We start from the raw sequence: 27,085 nt of genomic DNA on the forward strand, positions 1-27,085 counted from the left end.
ACGTGTGTATAAGCAAGTGTCAGGGATCCTTCCTGAGGCAAACAGATGATAGAGACATCTACAAGAGGCAGGCAGACTAAGGATGACAAACTATCACCAAAGTCATTAGTTTAGCAATTAGATTGCTTGCCGTATGCCCTTTGAGTCACATATTCAATACTCAGGTCCCAGCCAAGTCATGCATAGGCAAATTAAAATAAAATTTGTTTGTCTTACTGGACTTTTTCTGTGCACAAAACAGCATTTTAATTTCCGAATCAATCCTCTTAACAGCCTATGAGCGAGTGAAGTGCAGGTAAACAAACCCTCCCTCTTCCCCCGGCCCACCTCTGTGCAAGTGCTCGGCCTTTAAAATTGATCCTAATGACTCATGGCTTGTGCTGGGGCCGTTTGTATGAATGTGGGAGTTACGGTAATTGCCGGGTCATTAGAATGCTTAAGATTGTTTTGTTTGATTTTTCTGTGAGTTAATTCATAGAGTCCTCACTTCCAGAGCAGCTTGAAATGAGCTCATCATCAGTCGATTTTTTTAGACTCAACAGTCAAGTCTGATCTGTTGCCGTGATTCCTTAAAGGTGTATTAAAAGGGTTCCTACAGCTTAAAGAAAGTTAGATTTACTTTTACATATATTTTTACATTATTTTTACATGTTTGATTTTTTTTTGGTCAAGTTATAAAATTTAAAAATTAAACGGAAAATTGCTGAAAAAATTTAACTGGCAAACAGTGAACAAATGTACTCATGTAAGTATTTATTCTTGAAAAGAAGCGTATTCATTTTTCATTTGATTAGATGTTGTAAATAACAGAGTTGTTGGTTTCTCTGTCCTGATTTGCGGTGAATTATTTCAAAAATAGACATAACAATTTATTTATTTATTTTTTTTATCTAGCTAACATACAAACATAAACAAACGTATTATCCTTCATCTCAGCTTATTGCACAAGTGACCAAAAAGCACTCACTGGTGAAAAGTGCACCACTTATATCCATTATCAAACAAGACAGAAATTTAATAAACTGGTCAGCAGCAGGATATTGAGCAGAGTAAAGTTATTTAAACTTACCAGCAAATGTCATTTCGGACGCTTCAGACGCTCGCGTGGCCCTTACTCTTTAATGCAACGACTGGGCTGAAAATATCAACAAAAAAAAAAGAAGTGGATCAGTGGATCACCAAAAAGCCAATGTGCAGGGTCACCAATGGTAACCAAGCTTAGTGACCCTTTTTGTTTTTGCTATTTTTCATAAATATAGCTAGGGAGCTAGCAGGCTATATAGCAAGCTCTGATGTTGATATTCCTAACTCCACCTACAAAGCTGTGATTAGGCAATTAGTTCCAAACTGGTGGAAACAGCCTTTTATGAAATACTGTGTGTTATCTGCGTTCATACAAGTACTATTAAGTAGGGGTCGAGAGATTATCAACCTGGCAGATTATTGGGTCTGATATTTGGTATTTTGCCTATAATCTGTAATTACTGAAAAACTGTTTACTGTGTATATTACTCTCATCTAACATCAGTAAAGGCAGTCTGCAATACATGCAAAGAAAGTGAGTAATCAAAATAAAAAATAAAAGACTAATCAAGCAAAATAAAGTGTTCATTATTATGCTATGGGGCCTTATTATGTTAATCTTTCGTATGAAAATCTAAAATTTTATGCTGTAAATGTCAATTTTGTATCTTGTGTCGAAGTTAGAAATTTCAGTTTTGTGACAACACAACTGTACAGCAGTGACTGTGGCCCCAGGACTGACCCTTGGGGAACACCTCCGTAACTATTTAAGAGTGGTAACTATCTAATACAACACAATCTTCTTCAGGTATTAAAATATGAGTTCAGCCAAAGTAAATTAAAATTGACAGTCCAACAAATTACGGTTATGCAGGGTAAAATATATGAATCCATTTGCTTTACTAAGACTGAAAAATAGTGCTTCTGACAATCAACCATCATCATACAGTATGTTGAAAACATGTCATTAGTGAATTTAATGAGAGCAAGAGCTGAGGAGTAATTATGTTTAAAACATTATTGAACTTCAGGTGAAAATTTGTTATAATTGATGTACTTTATCATTGATGTACTACTCTCAAATAAAAAGGGTGTAGCACAAAAATGCATTTAAATATAAATGTAGCTCTGTAATTACTGACATTCAGGGAGCACCCTCATTTATGGAGTTTTAAAGGAATATGAGAGCAGCAAATGTGTAATCATCTCACATAAAGAAAGATTTTCAAGCATTGTTTGAACTTATAGCATTTAATAGTGTGCAAATATAGAATATAGTGGTTAAATCTCCACCATGACGGGCAGACGGTATGCCAAGGCGCGTGACATAACAGCCTCTTAAGTTTCTGCTCACCAACGCAGTAAAATCAACTCAGTGTTATTTGTGTTGCTTGCCACTTGTCGTTCTTTCACTCTCATTTACTCCCCTCGTCGTTTTTTTTTTCTTCCACCAACAACAAGCACAAAACATTGTCACTGGACCATCACTGTCTCGGCTCAAATGACTTCTGAAATTGCTTTGTTTCCCCTTCCGTGCACACACATGTCACAGATGTTGTTTGGCTGAGTATGGCGGCGCGCCAGAATCAAGCGTGACGTGCCATTAGCAATTGAGCTGACTGTGCGCAGTTTAGTCTTTCTTCCATTATTCATTTTTGTCTGAGAGCTCAGAGTAATGTGGACGGAAAAGTATGTGTTTTGTTGCAGCAGCGTGAATTTGGCCTGGACGGACCATGATCTGCTGTAGTGATAAGTCATCTTTAGCCAATTTTCGAGTAATTTTTTGTCACCTTTTACTATTTTCTTGCAATTTACTGGACATTTCATGCTTTGCTGCTTATTGCCTTTTCTCCCATGTTTTAAAAAGGAATTAAATCAATTTGCTCACATTTCAAAGGTTTAAATGCTTGTAAAAGGCGTCACAAGAGAGCAGAAGAAAACTGATGTTGATCCAGGTTTCAAAGGGTTAAGCCGCAGAATATCATTTAAATTACAGTAACTAATCTAAATTGTCAAATTAATTCTGCCCTCAAAGTAATTTTGGTGAATATCCATGAGATGACAGGTTAATTTCCAGAATTAAATGTGTCCGTGTTGTTCGGCGGAGGTTCGGCGCCGTGAAGAGTCCGTTGTCTCCCTTTCCCCTCAAGTTGCTCTGAGGTCAACTTCAGATTAACTAACGTGATGTATCCCCGCTGCCACCATGCATTACCGGTCACATTGTTCTCCGGGTCGACTCACACGGCAGGCATTGCTTTCAATTACACCCTCAACTTTTCTTTTTAATTAAATGTACAGGCAGATTAATTACAGGACGACTTAAATGATGAAAAAATTAGAGGTGTCCTGAAACATTGTGTCTGGTGTGAATCTGCCAGCCTCCTCGATGCCCCCTCCAGCCCTTAAGCTGTCACGCCCGCTGTTCAATAAGCAATCTGGTAGGGAGGCGTCCAAACAGGGGGAGTCGTGCAGGGCAGTTTGTTTCTGTTTGCCAGACAGGTTCGATTCTTTGAGAGACACGGCCCACAAAACCAGACACCCAGGGCTGGAGGCTGGGTAAAAACTAATTATTGTGGTGTTAAAAGGCAAGCTCAATGAGGCACAGAAAAGACAGCCAGATTCTCAGCACCTTTTGACTTAAGCTCTGCAGGCCAACAGTGGGAGTTGACTGGACTAAACAATGCTGTTCATATGTTTGGTTTGAGGAACCGCACTCCCAGATGAACTGTGTGGCAGCCCCTCCTTGAGGACAGAGTGATGTAACTCTAAGAAACAAGTTGAAAAAAAAGATTTTGGGATGAGGACCTTCTTCTTTTCCCAATCAGAATGTCCTCATGCACTGTTCATACCTATATCTACGCAGAGCAATGCATCAAAATTCAGATAGACAGAAGTAGTATAAGGCGCAAAACTCCACACAAGGAATCAAGCTGTGGTGGTGGACAGGTCAAACAAACGCAGGACTTTCCCTCATGAGACTGGTGTTTATGTCCATAGTGAAACCATGTTGTAACCAGACTGTGCTAGTGTTTAGTATTGTTTGAGAAACAGTAACTCTAAAGATTGGACCAGATTCAGAAGACTTAGGAACAACAGGAGCCAGCAGGTGAATAATTGTTGTAAAATAGAGCGAAGGACAACAACTTTATATTTTAACAGTCTGTATTGAACAGATTTGAGGTAACAGGTTAGTTCAAGTTACAGTGTATCAAAAAGTCCAGTGCTAATGTATCAACTCTCTGCTCTCATCCAAAGTTAAGCTCTGACTGACACTCTTAACTTTCACCTTCACCTGCGTGACAAGTTGGCAATCAGAGAGTGGGGCTCAAAGGTGATGAAGGTAAACTCGTCCTCAAAGAACATTTGCTTTCTTTATATTTAACTGTTTTTTAACTTATATAACATTAAACATGAATTCAGTTTTTAATGTACTCAATATTTAACATGCACTTTTTTTTTTTAATAAAATGTATGTCTATCTGCAAATTATCAATGCCGATATCATTTATTTCTACAATGTGAGCTTTATATTCATTTTAAGGCAAATCATCACCATTTTTCTTTTCCTAAACCTAACCTAGGTAACTTAAACCTAACCTCAAATTTTACCTTAAGTAGATAACTTTACATTAAATATGTAACGTAATAACCCCCAACCATGTTTCTCTTCTGAAACCTAAACTACTGAACTGACTTGCCTCGACCAAACCTTTATGTAACTTTACTTGCCAAAACCTAATGTACATAACTTTGTGTTAAAATAGCTAAGGTAACAGTGCCCAACCATGTTTCTATTCCTAAACCTTTCCTACTAAACTTTATTTGCCAAAAATAACTGACAAAAATAAATAACTTTATGTTGAACCTGTAAGTTAATATAAAAAAAAACACAATGTTAATATGCCCAGTCATGATGCAATCCTATTTTTTATATTTCTTACACACTTCACATATTTAGCATACTGTACATATTTCATATTTTTAAATATATGACATACTGGAGTGAAATTTAAAGCATAATGTAGATATTTTTAATATTTTTTTAACATTTTTAATTCTTACTTTCTTGCTTCCTAATACTATTTTCTATAATGAAAAACGCACATAAAAAAACTAAATATTTTCATCAACTGTCTTGCCTTGTCTTCAACCAAAGAAGGAAAGTATTTCCTCATCCTTCTTAACATATTGTGTATTAAAAGCAAATTTAATCTCCAAAAAATCCCATAAAAGTTGGAGATCAATGACTCATCAATTTTGCATGGCTGATCATTAGTGTGTGCTCCATAATGGCCCACCAGCTGTTCTGCGAAACCTAGATCCCTCATCGACAGAATCAGAGTATTCGCTGACATGTCGCCCTCATTTTGTTCGAATTAGAGCCTCTCTGTTCAAATATGTACAACGATGACATGCGCCATATGTCTCAACCATGTTTTCTGTAATCTGTTTGCTTATGCACACATCCTCAGTCACGCCTCTACCGCAACTGGGTCACGCCGAGAAACGGAGACGGGGAAATCAACGTTTCATCATGGCCCATATTACAGAGTTTAAAGATTAGCTGCTGATTGATGCACTGGCTGCTCTGTGAAGGTGAGGCGGGTGAGCGACTTGTTGCCCCGCTTGCCTGGGATCCGTCAGAGCATAATGCCAGGCGACAGCCAGCCTGGTGTTTGTAGCGCAAGCCAAGAGGGATTATGGGTAGTGGGCTTTAATATCTGATTTTAATTAGCAGTTTAACACAGTGATCACGCCTCATTAGGGAGCTGGGGATGCTGAGGAAGAGTATGCTGGAAAGGACCGAGAAAGTGCAGAGAAGAGAATATAGATGCTTACAGGGGAGGAGACTATGTGAAAACAGTGGTAATTTAGACATCAATCTAAAAGGAAGATGTTATGATGGACAGATACTCATCTTGCTTTTCTTGTGGGGAACTTTTGCAAAATGTCAGGATTCTAGGATTTAAGCATGCATCTCTGATTTTAGGACATTTGTCAGATTTTGCGAGGTTTCTAGGATTTTAGGATATTTCTAGGATTTTAACATGTTTCTAGCATTTAAGTAACTTTTTTAGGATTTCAAGACATTTCTAGGAGTTTAGGACATTTCTTGGCTTTTAGGACTTTTTGAGGATTTAAGCACAATTCAAGTATTTCAGGACATTTCTAGGATTTTATCACATTTCTAGGATTTAAGTATGTTTCCAGCATTTTATGCCATTTTTTTCAGATTTCAGCAGGTTTGTAGGTTTGTAGCTCATTCTTGGATTTTAGGACATTTCTAGGATTTAAGCACATTTTTCAAGTTTTAGTGCTCTTCTAGGATTTTAGTACATTTCTAGAATTTGCAGGCTTATTTGGGAATTTAGGAAATTAGGTGGTTAGCTAGGACCTCTATTTTAGCTCTATTTTGATGCTGTTTAATGCGCTGTGGCACCTTATGTAAATGAAAAGTACAAAAACAACTCTCAATGTGAGTCACTTTATTTTTATAGTGAATTGGAAAATTGTTTGGGGTCCACATGGCATCCTATTCATGCCATATGTTAAGTATTACTGATATTAATGCTTGCAGGGGAGACTCACCATGCAAAAATTGTGATGTTTTCCGTGAGATTATCACAGAATTTGCTTCGCTGACAGCAGTTTCATCACCATCTAATCATAAAACATATAGACTTCAAGGTAAAAGGAAGACGTTATGATGTACATTATACAACCAACTGCATATATGTGATGTTTTAGAGCTCCGCCATCCTCGGCTGGCTGCCAGGATTCATCTGTTTGTGTGGAATTCCCCTCAGCCTTGCCCTCGCATGCCACTTAGGGATTTAGAGTGAGTGTATCAAATCTGTGAATAGTCCTCTCTAGCACAGGATAAAAAGATTAAGGCATTTTAACCCCTAGGAACCCAATGCCCTCTTGCTCTTGTCATCCAGGAATTAGTCTGGCTCCTCTGATTGTGTCCGTTTCCTGGTGTTGATGGCGCGGCGAGGCGGTGGGACCCTCAGCGGGGGCAGCCAGCAGGCTTGGCGCTGTACCAGAATGCTGCATGACTGGGTGAAAACAGGACCCTCAGTCTCAGTAATGGTATAATGGGAGAGGAGGGGGGGCGCTTCGAAAAGCTCCAGTGGTCAGCTGGTAACACACCACTGCTCTTTTTCTTTCTCCCCGCTGCTTCTTTTCTTCATCCTCGTCCCACTTGTCGACTCGCTCCAAGTCCCCCTATCGCTGTCCCTGCTGTGCCAGCCGCTGTCTATATATGGCGAGATGCATTCAATCCACTTTCAATCCCCTGGGTTTAGTTCAGGGGCCACGCTCATTTTGTCGGAGGCAGTTTCAACCACCTCTCTAACCCCTTGTATTGCTCTCTGCCTTTCTTCCCTCACATCCCACCAGTTTTGAAAAGGGGAGCAAAATAATACACTTTATAAAGTCCCCAGAGATCTCCTGCAGAATAGCAAACAGTCCTCTGCAGGAAGCCATTCATCATTTGCATGAAACCGTCAAAGTGCAATAATGCTGAAATCTCACTTAATTCCTTTGTTTTTCTTGATTTGATAATTTGGAATTAATACCTAAATTCAAACAAGATGTTCCTGGAAATCCTCCGTAATGCTACTTAAACAATGCAAACAATCGGAAAGCTCCTGCTCTGCACTGCACACAGGAGGAACACCAACATTAAAAGTGTGCTATAACAAGTAGGCAAAGTAAAAATGTTAATGCTCTAAAGAGCCCATTAAGCCAGGGGATACATGGGAATTAGGGCCAAGATTAGTATGGCAAGTAGAGCAAATAGTGGGTCTGCGTCGAAACTCGAAGTAATGACCGGCGACCGGAGGATAAGATCCATCGCACCAGATGTTGCTCATCTCTCATAACATGTTTGTGTCACTCACGCTCTCTCCCTAATGCCTTCATTTGATACCCACATATCCGTTGTTCTCCCGTTTTAAAGGCCCTCTGGTGTCTTCCAGATATAGATATAGCTCTATCACAATGATCATCTGGACAGTATGATGGATATCTGTCTACTTTGGTCTCACACAGACATCTGAGAGACTGAAATGAAAAGAGCCGTGCATTTTCTGTACTTTCATTCCTCTTTTTTTGTCAATGGAAATCCACTGAAATGATTGGAGAATGATTGCATTTGCATTTTCTGACCTGCTGCTGCTACATGTGGCATCAGAGCAACGTATTCTCAGACTTTGACTGTTTATATAATATTTTAGGTTAGGTTTAGCAAGTAAAGCTACATAGGCTGGGTTTAAGGCACAAAAAATACTAAGCTGGGTTTCGGAAAAGATTGTGGTTTTGTTTAAAATAACTACGTATTGGATAGAAGTAACTCTAAGTCACGTACTTTGCGTAATTACGTAGTTGTATAACAATGCTGACTTTTGGTTTGACACAGGACACAAACACCTGCCTCTTGGTTAAAAGTCCATGTTTGTCACGTAGCGACAGGGATTTTCAAAAAGAAGCAGAAGTGAATTCCAACTAAAATAGGCTGCAAATGCACTGCTCCAGGGAGTGACATTTCTAAAAAGCATTAAATCAGCAAGACACAGTCCTTTATATGGGTCTGTTTATCAAAACAGAGTCATTACATTTTCCTATTGGATTTTGTATTATTGCAAATAAAAAAGTAAAAAATAAAGTTCTGTGACAAACAGAAATTTGCTTAAACAAATTTACTTAAACATTTTGTTCAGTGAAATAATCTTCACAAATGAACCCTACTTTTATCATTTTTAAACCATAAATTCAAGCACAAGAAGTAAAAAGCTTTTGGTACGTTATGAACAAACTACATCATGGCTGCATAATTTCAATGTCGCCGCGACAAGGCTGTAAAGCCATGTTTGCAGTGATGACGTTCTGTAGCTACTTGTTAGCAACCGCCTTTTTGAGGCACAATGCAGCTTTAAAATTCCCAAATAGGGTAGTTACTGATGTATTTTATTTTGTAGAACAAAACATCTAAGCTTAAAACCATTCAAAAATTCCCGAAGGACTTTATGAAAGTTTAATGAGTGTTCAACATATGTGATGCATGTAAGTCTATAATTTCTGAGCATTTTCAGCCCTTTACATTCCCCTCATCTAACCTTTCAAATCCTTCACAGCTCCAGGAGAGAGAGAAAAAAATGTTTTTCCCCACCAATTTCCAATTAATATTCTCTGCTGTAGAATGGTCAAGACCTTAGTGATCTTCTGTCTCCTCTGCTCAGGGCGATACGGAGCTGAGGGCACGGCTCCAAACAAACGCAGGTCTCCACGGTGGAGAGTACGGGCGAACTCTGAACCTTACTCTGCTACCTCATTAGCCTGCACACACACCGGCATCTGTTCGATCATGAACCCTAATATGACCGCATGAAACCGGAAAATAACTGCTCTCATTGGGCCGCGTGGGATTAGACCGGCGATGACTGGAGTTCACCGACCGCACGTCACCGTTCGGCTTTCATTCATTTGGAGAAGAAATGCTTATTTAATGGCAAAGAATAACCAAATGAACCTTTTTTTTAAAGTTCGATGTAGGTTTTTTGTGCTCAAAGAGATGGAATAAAAGGAAGGCGAGCGGCCAGGAAGCAGGGAGAGGAAATCGACAGTCAGAATGAGAGGGGTCATTGAGCACAACAGGGACACGGGCCCCCACTCAGCTGGAGGGGACTCTGGCGAGGACGAAGCCACCTATCTTATGGTGACAAGCGGCAAATGGGGGCCCATTACCGCGCGGAATGCTAATGCCAAACTTCGGGCCCCGGGGACTGGCCCCGTTCCCCAAACACAAGGAGAGGAGACCTGCCAGGGTGCATGCATGACAGCTTCCATTCACACCCACAAGTGCAAGAGATAATAACCGTATAAATCACAAGAGACTCTTCCTTCTCACTCCTTCGCTACTCTCAATCTGTGTCTTGACTGCTTCTAACGTTCGCTGTTCCTAATTGTCCCCTCGTCTATTTTTTCCTCCTTCCCCTCCCACTCTCATTCTTTATTGTCTCTTAACAAATCCCTCCACACATGCACACGGTTCCCTTCGATGTGCTCTCTTTCATTGTCAGATTCCTCGACAAAAAAAAAGAAGAGGCAAGGACAGCTGGTGAAAACAATCTCCGCTCATCATATTCAAAAATAGTGCTGCCAGTGTCGATTGAAATAATATGCACATTAATGGGCTGTGATAATAATTAAGCAAACAAGTGCTAAAAATGGTGAATGCAGACGTTGCACATTTTGCATTAGCAAAAAAAAGCAGATCAAACCAGTCAATCATTTCAATGAAAGGTTGTGTCATGCAAGCCATGTTTGTAGCAACAAAAAAGCGATAGGTCAGGACATTTCCAGCCGTATTTGTGTTGACCAAAGAGATCAGATCATTTCCAGATGTGTTTTTAGCGTTAAAATGGGTATTTTTTAAAGACAGGTTGGGACGTTCACAGCTGCACTTGTAGTTATGCGTTAGCGAATTTTTGAATGAGTGGGCGGTACATTTTTAGCCATGTTTGTAGCAATCAAAGTCAGTAGTTTTCGGGATAGAAGCGTTTTTTTTTTTTGTTTTTTTGTGTGTGTTTTAAAAAGGGGTCCCTTGAAGTGGTATTTGTACCAACTAAAGTAGACATATTCTAATGACAGGTTGGGACAGCTGCACTTGTAGCCACAAGTGGGGATTTTTTTAACTAGAGGTTGGGACATTGCCAGCTGTGTTTGTAGTAACAAAAGTGTGTATTTTTTGAACAAGAGGTCTGGACATCTCCAGCTGCTTTTGTGGCCACCAAACAAGGTATTTTTTAAGGAGAGGTTGGGACATTTTCATCCGTGTTTGTGGCATCCAAAGTGGGTGTTTTTTATCGAGAGGTCGGGATACTTCCAGTCATGCTTGTAGCAATAATGTGGGTATTTTTCCAACAAGAGGTCAGGACATTTCCAGTTATTATTTTGTGGCTGCCAAACTGGATATTTTTAATGAGTGGTCAGGAAAATAAATACCAATAATGGGTGAAAAAATGATTTAATTAAAAGTGTTGTCTAGAATTCTTTTGATCAATGCATTCCTCTTTATGGGGTTTTTCATGACAGGAAAGAAATTTAATTTTGAAAGTAACTATTCAAAATGTGGATTTTCTTCTCATTGTATTAGAAAAAGGAAGAAAAAAAGTCAAGGGGAAAGATGAAGAGAAGAGACTGCAGAAAGGCAGACTTGTCTCTCCGTTCCCTCAGGCCTGTGGTGTGGGCACTGACTCTATTTGACATCAAGTTGCAGTGCTGAGAAAGACAGAGTGAGGCAGAGACAGAAACACAGAGAGGGAGACATCAGAGCTCTAGTGCCTTCAGGGGTTGTGTAAATGTGAGTCATGCCATGATGGGGCGACTTGTTCAGGGTAACATCACCCTTATAACTTTCATTTCGTTTGGGGAGTTCAGACAGTTTCGACTTACTTGCTCCGAATCTTTTCTGAGTGGCAAAAGAACTGAGATAAAAACACAAAAGTGGCAAACTGAGATTAGATATTAAAGGGGAACAAGGTGATGTCTCGCTGTGTCTGACCACAAAGTTCATGTGCCTCGGAAAAACATATAAAAGAACTGAGATGAAGGAAAAACTGCACCGTACAGTATATACTGTAAGTAAACTGCCATCAGCAAACACTGAACCATTACAGTAGAGCTGAAATAGCCAATTTGTCAATTTGAATAAACAATTAATCAATTAAATCATTAATCAAGGGAAAAAATAAATGTAATATTTTATCTGTTATTTATTAAAATAAAGAGTACTTGAGTTCAGGAGTGTTGATTAGACAAAACAAGCAATCTGAAGAGGTCACCTCGGCTATTTGTGTTAGTCAAACTAAACAAACATTTGAAGCAGCAAAAATCAATATTGCATCAAAAGACTCCCAGTATTTAAAAAGGGGTCGCTCATGCTCATCAGCAGTGCCCCTCAGCTCTACGGAGCATTGCAGTAACATGAAGCTACATTTAGAAGTATAGGCTACATAATGTCAACACTTGCCAAGTGTGCCCAAAAAAGATGACCTAATAAAAAAATGAATTTTGAGCTGATGTCGGCTTGTCACAGAAGTATAAAACTAGGCAGAAATAGCTTTCAAATTGTCTGAAGCATCAGATTTTTTAAAAATATATTTACCTCATAGTTTGAAATTTTTGGCAACAACAAAAATCAGACACTGAATATGACAGAAAATAAGGAAAAGCTAAGTAAGTCCCTTTTAAAGATCGCTTTTAATGTTCTCAAGGTCAATTCAAAACCTAGCAACCGAAAAGGAATGTTTTACTACAAGAAACAAAGAAACGTATGTTACCTTTTTTCTAACATCTATTGTATATTTGTCTGTCATTTCTTTACCTTGGGCAATGCTTTTGCAGCACTTGGCTCTATGCATTTCAATGCTTCACCAAGAAATGTCGGTCCCTGCATGCAAATGCAAAGTCATATTGTAACTGCAGGTTAACTTGACTGTTGCCATCTCAAGAAAATCTCTGCAAGGTGTTTTTCACACTGTTTCTGAAATAAATGCAAACCAATAGTTGCCTGGCGGGTACGAAATCAGGCTCAGAGCGTGGTACGGTTTGAAAGATTGTTGGCAAAATGTAGCATGCATAATTAGCAGTTAATGGGCTAAGACATGCAAAAGCTTCAGCATGGTCCTTTAATTAGTTTTTGGCCACGTAATTTATTTTAGTTTCATGCTATTAATCATGCTGTGGAGCCATTTTACAGAGAAAAGGCAAACGAATAAAACATGATTCTTCGCCTACAGTGTTCTGAAACACCCACTTTCAACATGTAAAGCCTGCTCCTCGCCCTAACCCCATAATGCTTTTGACTTCAGCAGTGAAAAGTGAGGCCAATATGGGACTAGCCACAAACCACTAGGGAGAGATGGGAGTAAAACCTTTGGGTAATGCACTCCACACAATGGTCCTATTTACTGAGGCACCTGAAAGAGAGCTGCAAAACAGCACATTACTGTGTAGGAGGACTGTGTAGGATTTCAGACCAATCACACGGTATCCTTCATGTGGCTGACAATAAACGTGCACGAGGGAAAGCAGAGAGTGGAAATTCCAGGGTGCGCATGTGTGAATGTTTGTATGAATGAAAAGAAAGCTGTTTTTTTAATATATATAGATCAAACATTGTGTGAGGGACTGTAGATATTTGTGCATGTTCCTGGCAGATCCTGCATCTTCCTGTATAGTAAGTTGTGTTTGCTGTATACACCTGCTGCAGTGTTGCATAATGTAAATACAAAACACAGTAAATTTACACCTAAAAATGGTGATCACAGTAAAAGAACATTAAGAAAAAAAGATGTTTTACTTCTACAATACTTTATGAGTAGAAAGCATGAGATTAAAATATTTTCAGCCAAGTCTGATTATAAAATGTTGGTATTGTACGTTTCTGCAAAGCACATATATGTTACATTTGTACGTTTCATATTTTCAGATTACATGTATATGAGCCAACTTTCAACAGGTATCTTTTAACGAGTGTTTTTTTTTTTTTAACCAATTTTTTTTTAAGCGAGAGGTTGGGACATTTTCAGTTCTCTATGTACAGACAAAAACAGTTATTTTTTTAACGTGAGGTAAGGTTTATTTTTTTTTTAGCAAAAAGTCAGCCATATTTGTTGAAACAAAAGCCAGTATTTTGTAACAAGATGTCGGGACATTTCAAGCTTTTGTTGCAGCTAACAGATTTTTTTTTCTTTTTAAGATTATTTTTTTGTCCATTTTTGCCTTCATTAGACAGGACAGAAGATCGATAGCGTGAAAGCCTAAGGAGAGGGGATGACATGCAGCAAAGGGCTTCGAGCTGGAATTGAATCCACGGCCACTGCAGCAAGGACATTGCCTTCATTTATAGGGCGACTGCTTTTATTCACTGAGCCACGCGATGCCCCCAACTTGGCCAAGTCATTTCCAGCTGGGCTGCTTTATAACAAGAGGTCAGGACATTTCCAGCACTGTTTGTAGCAACAAAAGTGAGTATTTTTTCACAAGCTGTTTGTGTGGTGACCAAGGCAGGCATTTTTAATGAGGTCGGGACATTTCCAGCTGTGTCTGTAACGACAAAACCAGGTATTTTAAGCAAAAACATTGTTATCCCGAACCAAGAGGTTTTGTGCCTAAACCTAACCACACTAACAACACAAAAAAAACAATTGAAACTTAAAGTTTCAACATATCAGCCACATAAGGTTTGCAATAATGTAAAATGCCACATTCACTCTGACGCTTAGGTTGGGATGTGACACGGGAAAAGTTTGAATGCAAGCCTGAAATCCATTTCCTAAACTATGTAATTGTTCACCGTTTTCTTATCTGCACTTTCCCTTTTACAACTCAGATTTGGTAATCTAAAATGAAGTGAAATTAAACAGAACGATGCAATGCATTTCAAAGTGAGCCGCGTCACCAGGTGCGTGTATGAGTGTGCGTCCATTTCTTTGTCTGCACGCCCGTACACCTGCATTTCCCCTTATTCGTCTGCCATTGTTGGACTGTGGTCCATGTGGCCCCACACAGTAAGAAACGGAGAGGTTGGCGTTACAAATCCCATCGGCATTCCTCAGTGAAAGGGATTGAGTGCCCACCTTCTGACCGTGCATTCCAAAAAGCAGCAGGGTGCCCTCTTTGATATCTGCCCAAAGAACAAAACACAGCTCCGTAGCCTATAAGGTGGCATTTTCTATCAAAGCAAAAGGCCATAATCCAGACTTATACTCTAAATCCTATGTACACTGACATAATGCCCCCTAAGCTGCCTAATTCCTTCTAGAGCCCTCAATGTTTTCTCCTCTGCCTCTCTTATTTCTGTCCGTCTTGCTGTTTTCCTCTCTCGCACTCGCAGTGTATCTTTCCTTCATGTCTCATCTTCATCCCTTTTCACATGCCTGCCACTTCACCCACTTCACAGCATTGTTATTGCCTTCTCTGTATTCATCTTCCTCTCTGGCCTTCTCTTTGTCTCCCTGCACATATTTATACACAACCACTTTTCTCCCTATTTATGTTTTTTTTTCCACCCCCCCATCTGTGCTTCCATCACAACAACAACATCAACAACAACAACAACAACAATATTCTGTACTATGCCCAAACAACTATGCAAGCGCTGCTGGTTGCTAAGATACCCCGCGGCCATTGTGATTGGTTCTCATTATAGCTGGGATTTGCTGTTTAATCCAGGCGATGTAATTGGCCTCCTCTCCAGTGTTCAGGCAGGCTTAACTCTTCAGACGAGCGTGCATTTAGTGGCGATGCAGCGCTATCATGTATCAACATATACAGCATACTAATACAGAATGAAATGCACTCAATTTCAGCCCTCCAAGCCAGTGAAACTAAATTTACAGCTCACAGGTCAAATCTGGCCCCAGATACAGTGCTGGGTGGCCTCCCAACCATTTCCTAATTCACAATAAAAATGTGATTCAAAAGTGATTCACAATGGGAACTGATTTTGTACTTTCAGTATACATAAGGTGCCACAGAGCATAAAACAGCATCAAAATAGAGCTTTTTTATCAAAACCTGTCAATGAAGGATCCCCCACACCCCCTGACGGAGGTTCTTGCTAAGCCCCTAAGGTCCTAAAATCCTAGAAACGTCCTAAAATTTTAGAAACGCTCTAAAATCTCAGAAACGTCCTAAACTCCTTAGAAATGTCTTTCATTTCAAAAAATGTCCTAAAATCCAAGAAATATCCCAAAACCTAAGAAATGTCCATAAATCCTAGAAACATCCTAGAATCCTAGAAATGTCCTAAAATCCAAGAAATGTCCTAAAATCCTACAAATGTGCGGCTATCCTAGAAACATGCTGAAGTCCAAGACATGTTCTGAATTCCTAGAAAGATCCTAAAATCGTAAAAATGTCTAAAAATCCTTGAAATGTCCTAAAATCCTACAAATGTGCTGCCTGTCATTTTGCAAACGTGGCCACCAAGCAAAGCCTGTTGAGTATCTCTGATGAAACAACGCATGCTTTGTTTGCCATCCAGCTCGACGACAACCCCCGTCGGTACATGTGACATGACACCAAAAAAGTTATCCGTGACAGCTGGTCAAACTGCGCTCATGTGTCACTTTCTGTGTGTGGGTGTCATGTGCGGTCACCGCGCTGACACACACACAAACACACGCACACACACAGAGGACTTCAAGGCGGTGTTGTCACATCGGACTGAGCTGCTGATTCCTGATGGGAGATGTGTCACACACATGTAACCACAAGCAGGAGGTGTCACATGTAAGATGACTGTCAGTGAGTCAAAGTGGTGATGAGGTGATGCCTAAATGCAGCGTAAAGTCTGCATGCGTGCGTGTGTGTGCGTGACACAGAGAGACAGTATAGATTTGTGCTCACAGATGGTGACCAACTTGACAGATCATCCTTGTTTATCACATATGAAACTGACACGTAACATGTTTGTACATGTAGGTTAACTAAGAGTTTTATGTAGTCACGGTTACATGTCAGCTGCCATGAAAGCTGCATTACACGACTAGAATTCATGTCCTGGTTCACCCAAATCGCAAATATTTTCATTTTAATAACTCACCATGAAGACAGTTTTAGTTGTATGTGCCTGCAATTTTTTCAGATATCTGCTACTTATTATCCCGACACAATGGCGGTGAATGGAATTTAGTTTGGGCTCCCTGAAAACATCGAAAAAATGGAATCTGAAAAACTTCTTAAGAAAGACCACATGCCTCCGTCTGAACAGTTTTTCATGGACAAATTAATTTCTAAAAGAAACATGTTGAGAGTAAGGTCTGTGGATGATAAATGTGAAAACATGAGATTTTCAATTTACATTTTTTAATACTTAAAGGTAGGAAAATGAAAAATATCTTCTAATCCAGTGTCCCTCAGGTAACTATTCATTTAGTTCTTACTACTTGGTACATGTGTGTCAGAAAAATAATTTTTAAAAAGATAAGAATCTATTCATCCCACACTGGGAAAAATATACACATTAGATAGTTCAAAAGTCATGAACAACATACAAAAAGCAAAAAAGTGATTTGAGTGCATAAGAAGATAAAATATAAGAAATACATAGTTGTTAAATACACAAGTTGAAAAATAAAGATAATGGCACTCAAATTTGAGCGCCAACATCGTTTAATAATCATTTTACTGACACACACTCAAACATAAAATACTTTTGAAAATATAAATGCCTTTATCCCAGCTGTGCTCACGAGGCCACATCTGCTTTTGAGCAATCCAATCAAATCTTGCAACTATACTGAAATTTAATTTACCTTCACTGAAGTGGGGCAGAAACACGACAGACTGACAAACAAAATCTCAGCACATAAAAAAAAAAAACAGGTTGGTGGCACTTAACGGGAAAAATGTCAGTGTGTGCTGCAGGAACGAGTGCTAAAACCCGAAAAATAAGTTAGCAATTGTTTTCTTGTCTCAAAGTCAGTGGGTTTTTTTGAATCGGTTTTTGGTCAGAAGCCTAAAAATAAGGTCTGTGGTCAAACGCAGCTTTACAGCGTCGTCGTGGTGGTGAAATGAATCGTGTGACCATGGCATTTTAATTCTGCTGATTGCATTTACGCTTCAAAATCATTAAAGTGCTGTTTGTTTGTTAGGATTGTCTTGCTGAACAAAACATGTAAAAATTAACTTTTGTTTGTGCATATTTTTAGCAATAATAATAACAAATTTACAAAATCCCATTGGCTTTTTGACAGTGGAACCAGAGTTACACTAACTTCTGGGTCAGCCTACAAAAAAAATGGGGTGAAGTGATCCTTTTAAATGTCTATTGTGTCTCATGGTTTTGATGCTTTTGAAAAAAAATGTCACTAATTTGGTCACAGATAATGTTTTCACCTGTATGGACGACAGTCAGTGCAGCTTTTCCTGTTTGCTTATGTCTGTGTAGTGCTGTCTGGCTTCTGTGTCCCACCCAAGTAAGCCTGGCAGACTGTTTACGTGCTAATGGAGTTATGGCTCCCATATGGCAGCCATCATGGTGTCAGCCTACACAGATATACACGCACACACGTTTACACACACACACACACACACACACAAATACACACATGCAGAGGCAGCTGCTGGTTATCACACACCCAGGTGCAGGAATCTTTATGGAGCCCACCCTCAGTGTGAGACACACGTGCATCCCAAAACACACAGCTCAACTGCACCAGAAAGAGACGTTTTCAACAGACTGCTTCACTCACTGTTTGTAGTCATACCTCCAAAATGTCATAAATTATAATCATTTAAAAAGCACTATAATTCGTAGATGGCCCATAATTGTGAGCCAGGAGGTGCAGGTTGTCGGGGTCAGAGAGAAAGTCAGGTGACGGAGCATAAACAGCAACAAAAAAGGGGCAAAGAGGTGGTCAGGCATGACTGATCGGTCAAACAAACACATAATTTCACTCAGATTAGTGTTTGTGTCTTGTGTGAAACCAAAAATCACATTAGTGCACTGCCAAGATTTTTTTTTTTAACATAAACAGACACATTTGTCTCAAAACAAAGAAACTATTTAAGATTTTTTTTTCTAAATACACAGTAAAATGTGTTGAAATTTAGTAAAAGTTAATGCCATTGTCTTGAATTGAGACTGCATCATTATGATTGTTCTGGATATATCTGAAAACCATTCAGCTATTGGGTTATCTAACGGCAGGAGATGTGTTTTTTGGGGCTTTGGAAATTGGGCAGTCCCCAAAGGACGATGCCAAAGCCCAATCATAAAAAACAAACAAACAAAGCCACTGACTACAGATATTTGGGTTGATAATAATACTTCATAGACCACAAAATTACATCAAGTCAAATTATTTGGCACAATATCCAGCATGCATCTGAGTGTAAACACAAGAAATACAAAGCATATGCATCTGCATATATTATACAAATTTAGAGTGGTTATCAGAATTCTATGAGTTTTTAAAACTTCCTATAAAATAACAAAAATAAACTGACAGAAATATCTCCTGGGTCTCCTAGAAGAAGAAACGCTGCCTTTTTAAAAATCAAGTTCGATATTTTTGTTACCTTGTACTCAGCTGTGAGCTTAGCAAATTACTTGACAATAAGAAAATAACCCCAAGAAAGACTGAATTTGTAAGAATGCATAAATATCCAGTTATTTACCAATTGATATGCTGTTTGCATATCCAGTTGTGCATGTGAAAAAGCGTGTTTTGTATGCTAATGACGAGTACACAATGCAGTATGTGTACACATCTCCACTTGTGCGTGATAGATGCTCCTCGCTCGACCTTGATTAATAGCTCTGAGAATGTATGTGATGATGGCGGTGATGATAGTTCCTAAATGAGGATTAGCCCATGGCCGTATTAAACCTGCTAGTCAGGCGGAGCACCGGGTCATGGCGTTGTCGGCGCCTGCCATCCATCTTCATTCAGATGTTTTCACTCCATCATTGCTGAAGGTCAAGCTGAGAGATACATGTGAATGAAACGCTCCCCTTTTTGCAGTCAATTATATGTCCATGTGTCAAGTACATGATGGAGAGGATGTGAGAATGTTGGATTGTGGAGAGCTATAGCATTTTTCAATTTTAAGGTGGGAGCATCACAGTGCTTGATACGGAGGTATATCATGCGAGGTGCGCTGGTGGGGAGATAGGAAAACGTACAGGCCCATAAAAAAGGGCTTATCCTGCTTTCTCTCTGTCTTCTTGGGTTTTGTGGACAAGATAATAAGACATAAGAGGATACCGCTTTGTGTGTGTGTGTGTGTGTAGGCGTGACTCATGAACACACTTTTTCCTCAAATTATTATGGTGTTTGAGAAAGTAGCTAAGTACACCTAATCACGTTGGCTAATAAATTATATCTTTAAACGACCAGTTCAATCAATTAACACCAAAATATAGCCAGTGGAGGTTAATGGGATTCATTTGGTGCTGATCAAATCACAGAAAAATGTGTTTAAAAGAATTCTTTGCTGATTTTCAATCAGCTTTGTGTCAAAACACTGTAGTATGTGCAGATGAACTGTGGTAAATGTCCCTCCATATAACCTATTTCCCTCCCGTTTTCTGTTACTTTATCAAATATCATGTGAAGCCCTCTTACAACAGCATTTTCTCATGGGAACATTTCAAAACGCAGGATTCGACCTCATAAGAAATAAGAGCACTTCACCCCGCCTGCTTCATTGAGGTGGTACAAAGCAACATCCACATTTAAACTCATGTTACTGTGCAAGTATGTGGCACAACAGTGGGGAAGAGAAAAAAATAAACAGCGCGTGTGCTCAGCTGACCCTCCCAGAATGCATAAAGGTTACATCAACCAGTGCTGCTGTCCATCCAACTCCCCCACCGCAGTCTCTGCTCACCACAGCCCGGTCGAGCTGGTGTTTTCATGTGTCTGACTTGTGTTGTTGTTGTTTTCTCCTGTGGGCTGAGTCTTACACAGTCTGTCAATCTCCTGAGCGTCACACATTAGAAGGACCAGTGGAGTGAGACACCAAGAGTGATCCCTCTGGGGAACAACTCCTCTCCCACCTCCCACCCCCATCCCCTCTCTGTTTGTCTCTCTTTATCTTCCAGCATTCCTCTCTTTCCCTCTCTCTTCTTCTTTTCCTCTCTGCATACCCTTCTCTCTTTCCTCTCTTCCTCCGGCTCCATCAACAACTCCCCAGACTCCGGGCCAAGTTTGAGCGAGTCAGATCCCCTCTGTTTGGAGAGGCTTCGCTACATCTGCTGGCGCGCTCAGCGCTCGAGTGGTCGGCCAAGCCCAGCCAACATTCCCCAGCATGCATCACAGCGAGCGTGCAACTAATGAACACGACTGAAGGAATGTGCCAGCGCCCGTCCCCTTGCCTTTTTGTTTGATAAGTTTCACTCTCAATAGGGGCACTGTTTACAATGACTCAGTCCGGAACAAGGAGCGGAAACATCAAGTCAGATGACCGTGAAATGTTTGTGGAAACCTCTCAAATGAAACTCTGAACTCAGTTCTGACTTTTTGGGAAAGAGAGTCAGCGAATCACATGAAAATCCCAAGTGAGCAGAAGTTTTTGAAACTTTGCAATGGTGGGAGCATCCTGACCCTGCAAAGTACCCGTGGATAGATTACTGAAGGGGCCTACCAGGCACAGGGGCCCTTTAGTGTCAGAGGGACATTGGCCTTTACTTGCAAATGTCACTCAAACTGACTCTTACTGTATAGGAGGGGTCTCAAAAAGACCACAAAGACATGCCAGCAGACTTCAAAAAAGACAAAATAACTACAAAACTGGCAAAACAACTGTAAAGAAATACAAAATAACTACAGAAACTCACAGAAGGACCATAAAGAAATGCATAGCAACTGCAAAGAAACACAAAATAACCACTAGGAGACACAAAATGATCACAAAGTGACAGAAAGGGACCCAAAAAGGCATAACATTACCTCAGAGACACAAAGTTATCTCAAAGAGACCCAACGACTTCAAAGAGAAACAAAATAACCACAAAGACGCAAAAGAACGATAAAGGGACACAAAATTACAACATACAAAGCATTCACAGAGACACAAAACAACTGCAAAGAGGCATGAAGAGACACAAAATGGCTACAAAAAACATGCAAAAGGGCTGCAAAGAGACACCCTACAAACCTTTTAAAAGAAACTCAAACTCAAAATGACCATAAAAAAGACACAAAAATCCCCAAAAGATGCGTAACAATGACAAAGAGACACAAAACCACCACAAATCTGTGTGTCTTGCTGCTATATAGGAGAGGTGGAGGGGCCCTTTGCACACCACAGCCCACAGGCCCCATTCTCTCATTATCCGCCCATGCAGCTCAGACATCAGAAAAGTCAAATGAAAAACAGTCAAAGAGTCAAACGTGAAATTCAACTTTCTTTGCTCTTACAAGTGACTTTAGTTGAAGGATTGTGTCTTTGAGTATGGAGATGGGGATATGTGGGGACGAATGTTAAGGAAATATAAAAATGCAGAGCTTTTAACTCGAGCCTCTGAGTGAATAGCCCCGGCATTCTTCTGGATTTAATGAAAGCTTCCACAGTGAGTGAAAGCCTGAAATAGCATTAGTTGGCACACAATAGTAGCCTTAACTGTAGGTATTAAACCTTAACAGCCGCGACCTAATTGGCTGACCGGTGAATGGGCCAATGGGTGGCTGACTCTTAGGCTGCGATGTCAGAATGCCTGACCGTCCAGCGGCGTGCCCTTGTCTCCTTCTTTCTCCCGCAAATGAGAAAAAAAGCTCAGGCGTCCCTCTTGATTAAACATCCGTATCGACCTCACATCTCCCCTCATGCCGGTTCTTTTGTTTGGGGGCTTTTCTTCACCGCATCGCCTATAGAATTCAATATTGAACACTTTGTCTTTTCTTGCCATATGTGACCACTATCTTTCATCTGTGTGTACAGTTAGAAAACAAAACAACCACCAAACAACCACAAAGAGACACAACATAACTACAAAAACACAGAAACACAAAATGACTAGACACAAAAGACAAAAATAAGAGACACAAAACGACCACGAAGAGATGCAAAGAAATTGCAAAGAGACACAAAGCAACAACAAATAGGGGGAAAACCCAAATGGACACAAAATGAACACAGAGACACACAAAATAACTACATAATGAGGTAAAACAACCAAAAAGAGACAGAAAACAACCACTGAGACACAAAACAACCACAAGGAGACACAAAAAAACAACAGGGATACAAAATAACCACAAAGAAACACAAAATAACCACAAAAGCAGGCAAAAAAAACTGCATAGAGACACAATAAACAGTAAAAGCAACCATAAGGAGACATAAAATAATTACAAAGCTACACAAAGTGACCAAGAATGTTATAAAATTATCTCAGCACGACACTAACATGCTGCAAAGACAGCCAAAACAACTACAAAAACACACAAAATGACTGAAAATTATCTCAAAGAGACACAAAACCACCAGTCTGTGTCTTGCTTTCTAATTGAGGTGAGAGACACACAGAATATATACAAAAACTGCAAATATTCAACAAAATTACCTTAATAAGAGACAAAAAATGATAAAAAGACAACAAGATTTCTTGTGCCAAATGTGACGACTGTCTTTTATCTGTGTATATGGTCGGATGTATTCTAAGGTTAAATTGCTGCCTGCATTTAACCCACCTTCATGTGACAAAACCAACACAAAAACACTCAGTCAAGTGAAAAAAGCATCACACTCTTGGATCTTTTACCACAGAGGGTGTGTGGGGGGTCCAGGGTGCATCCAATCACTGACTCCAATGAAGTGAAGTACTCCCCGGCCAATAGCGGAACGAGACAGAGGAACGGCAGAGAACAATCATGCAGTGAAGCCCCCCGTTATCCAGCCAAGTGTGCTAATCAAAACCTTGTGTGCCTGATCAATACAAGCGGACAGCAGATTGCACTCCAGGGGAAGTGTGAGGCTGGAGGGGTGTATCAAAGGCCAGGGGAGAGGGGACAGATAAGAGACAGTGTGAGGGCGAGGGGGCTAATGCGGTAACCAGGGGACGAGTTGAGTGATTTGAGCAGGTATAAAGTGAGACGCAGCCTGGCCCAAGGAGGGAGAAAGATCACACACAAACAACACACTGGGAAATCATTTGAAAGAGCATTGCCTGGGGTTTCTCCAGCAGTAAATTCTGAAAGCACTAACGGTATGACGAAGGCCTTGTCCTCCAACTACAAAAAGGGACATAACAAAAGCAGAGGCACATAACTGCTTCAAAGACGAGCAAAACACCTACAAAGAGACACAATGAGACCACAAGGAGATGCAAAAGAACAGCAAAGAGATGTGATATAACTACAAAAATGGGCAAAACAACCAAAGAGATACACAACCAACAACCACAAGGGAGCCACAAAATGACTACTAAGAGACAAAACAACAACAAGAGACACAAAATGGCTACAAAAACAGGCAAAATAACCACAGATAGACACCAAACAACTAAAAACAAACAGAAAACAACGATAAACACAAGACAACTACAATCAGACACAAAATGGCAACGAGACACAAAACAACTAGATGGACACAAAACAGCAATAAAGAGACACAAAATGACTACAAAGACACATAAGACAACTACAAACACAGACAGAAACTACAAAGAAACACAAGGTGACTACAAAAAGAGACAAGAGACACAAACAGCCACACATAGATGAGAAGATACTGCAAAGACACAAAATTACCACAAAGAGATGCATAATGACTACTGAAATTCAAAAGAACCACAAGGAGACACAAAAAGTGCACAAAGAGATTGCAAAAAACAAACAAACAACAAACAAAAAGACATGAAATAACTGCAAAAATGGGCAAAACAACCACAGCGACACACAAAACAACTAAACAGAGACACCAAAAGACCACAAAGACACAACATAATGTAGACATAACATGTATACACAACTTTAGTCTCATATTTACAGGAGTATTTTGGACCACACAATATGTACTGCCACTGACATACAGTATTTTTTTTCTCATTTTACTTTAAGGTATACGATGCAGGAAGTGTCAGTTACTGATTACTGGAGGCAAAGGAAAAAATCGACACAGCATAGTATTTGCAATATTTTGCGTGGTAATATTGTATTGATGCATGGACACCAAGTGAAGATTGTTGAATTGCACTGATTATTGAAAGTATGAATATTGCAAGGCTATTGCAAGCAATTAACCCTTTTAAACCTAAGAAAATCTGATTAATTTCTCTCAGAATTATGGGAGGAAGGCAATGAGCACTGAAAGAAGAAATGACCCAAAAGATGCCAAAAAATAGTAAAACAGCAAAAGGGCTGATAAATTAGTTTTTTTTAAAACATTTTAAAAATGAAAAAAAATTTAAAAAGTGCTAAAATAAATATAATAATTCTGTAACATAACATTAGATGTGTAAATATGACAATAACAAATAGAGTTTTTCCTAGCTTTTTTCTTTTCTCCCTAGACACTTTTTCCTAGCTTTTTTTAACGGTGCGTATTAAGATTACAAAATAAATCCTAGTAAATATCAATGTTCACACCAGCAGAGCAACAAAACCAACATGACCACCACAATATTTCCAGCCTCAAACGATTATTTATCAGTTCAGCCTGGCCAGCCAAAGAGACAAAACTCAAAACAAAAATGACCGACAACAAATGCAAAAAGCAATATTACGCCACAAATTCAGTAGCCAACACTTCAACAGAGTCAACAGCTGTCTGAACATGAAACGCGCAAGAGCTACAAAAACACATGTGACAGCACAGGAGACACAGAGGTAGTTTAATGGCGTTTTGTACTCACCTGTCCTCACTCTCAGCTTTGTCCACCGCGAAGTCCCCGTTTTTATCTGCTCTATGTCCAACTTCAGTGCTTGCTAAACCTCGAAGCATAAAACCAGTCCAGTCTGCCGTGCTGCCTGTCCCAGTATAACCAGTCCACTGGGCCTCTCTGTCCCAGTATAACCAGTCCACTGGGCCTCTCTGTCCCACTGCGCTCCTCTGTGTTACAGTCACATCAGGCTGTATGGCCACAAACTGCAGAAGTCCTCACACACCTCACCGAAGGTAAAAGCTCCTCGCAAAAGCAAAAATAAATCCCGACAGGCGATTCACGCGACCACTTTAGCAAGTTAGCTCGAGTCTGGCTAACGTACCTGCACGCGCAACAACATCGTGGGCGTGGCCTAATCAGCGGTGCGGCAACTAAAGTGGACACACCTTTTGGACCCTGGATCCTGTGCTGCCTGCAGACGCCTTTCACAAACATTTAAAATTAGAAAAACAGAGAGAACTGGTTTAATAACTTTGGAAAACCTGGGTCAAAAAAGATGATGACTTAATAACTGTCCTGCAAGATAAAAAAGAATTTTCAAAAGGTGAAAAGGAGATTATTTTAAAACTAACTACTTTTTGCTTATTTTCTGGTCATTTTTTGTTTATTTATTTATTTATTTATTATTATTATTATTATTATTATTAGTATTAGTATTAGTATTATTATTGTTATTATTATTATTATTATTATTATTATTATTATTATTATTATTACCAGTATTAAATAATAATAATAACAATAATAATGATAATAACAATTTATGTATTTATTTATTTAATTTAATTTTAATTTATTTTATTTTATTAAACTAATGTCTTGCTAATTTGGAGCCATTTCTTGTAAAGTTGTTCATTCTTCCCTTGTTTTTTTTAAAGAAATAAAGTGAATTATCTACTATTTGGCATTAAAACAGCCACAAACAACCACAGAAACACAAAGTGATTACAAGGAGACAGAAAGACCACAGAGATGGCAAGAAATTGCAAAGAGACACAAAAAACTACAAATAGACACAAAACAGCCACACAGAGACACAAAATGACTACAAAGAGACGTTCACAGACAAAAAGAGACACAAAAGACCGCAATGATACGTACAGAAAATAACTTAAAAAATAAAAAGTGGACAAAACTATATACTATTTGGCATTAAAACATCCGTGCAACCACTAGTAATGTAATAAAGTATCTTATTTCAGCGACAACTGGACAAACTCAGTCTGCAGTTACATATTGTGTGATTTGATTGAAAGCTCCAGCTGTTAAACCGACTTCGAGATGAGAGCTTTTTTTTTTTCGTCGACTGCTGTTTCCGAGCTCAAGAGTGAACTTTCAAACTCACCATTTCATTGTGGGCAAATAGGTATTAGAACAAAAGCGTTTTTCTATAGACTTGATGCTTCAGTGTGGGTGGCAAACTTTTAGAGAGCGTTCTGCGGAGACAGAAAAGAGTCGACACCGTTGGGATGTGGCTTCGCGTTCCCCCTCACTCCCCCACACTGCCCATTATAAAGTTTACCACGTAGAACGGCGAGCGGCTCCGGAGAGATTCAGGTGAAGGCCGAACAGGTGGAGGAATAAAAATGTTGGCCACACTTTGTTAAGAAATAATTACTTCTTTTACACTAATTGATTAAAATCCAGCTCATTGAG

At 39.5% G+C, this 27,085-nt stretch overlaps 1 long non-coding RNA gene across 2 annotated transcripts in view; it reads right to left on the bottom strand.

Moving 5' to 3' along the window:
• Positions 1 to 25,784, bottom strand: part of LOC148185728 (uncharacterized) — a 151,745-nt gene extending 125,961 nt beyond the window's left edge. The window contains exon 1 of one of the 2 annotated variants that reach the window (XR_015775770.1): positions 25,400 to 25,784. This is a non-coding gene — a long non-coding RNA (uncharacterized LOC148185728). Of the gene's footprint in view, positions 1 to 1,069; positions 1,136 to 25,399 lie in introns of those variants that run through there. The other variant, XR_015775769.1, reaches the window with a different exon arrangement.
• Between the last annotated feature and the right edge of the window lie 1,301 nt (positions 25,785 to 27,085).

Source organism: Plectropomus leopardus, chromosome 23, assembly GCF_026936395.1.
Source record: "Plectropomus leopardus strain MGB_pleo_1.0 chromosome 23, ASM2693639v1, whole genome shotgun sequence".
Taxonomy (NCBI): domain Eukaryota; kingdom Metazoa; phylum Chordata; class Actinopteri; order Perciformes; family Serranidae; genus Plectropomus; species Plectropomus leopardus.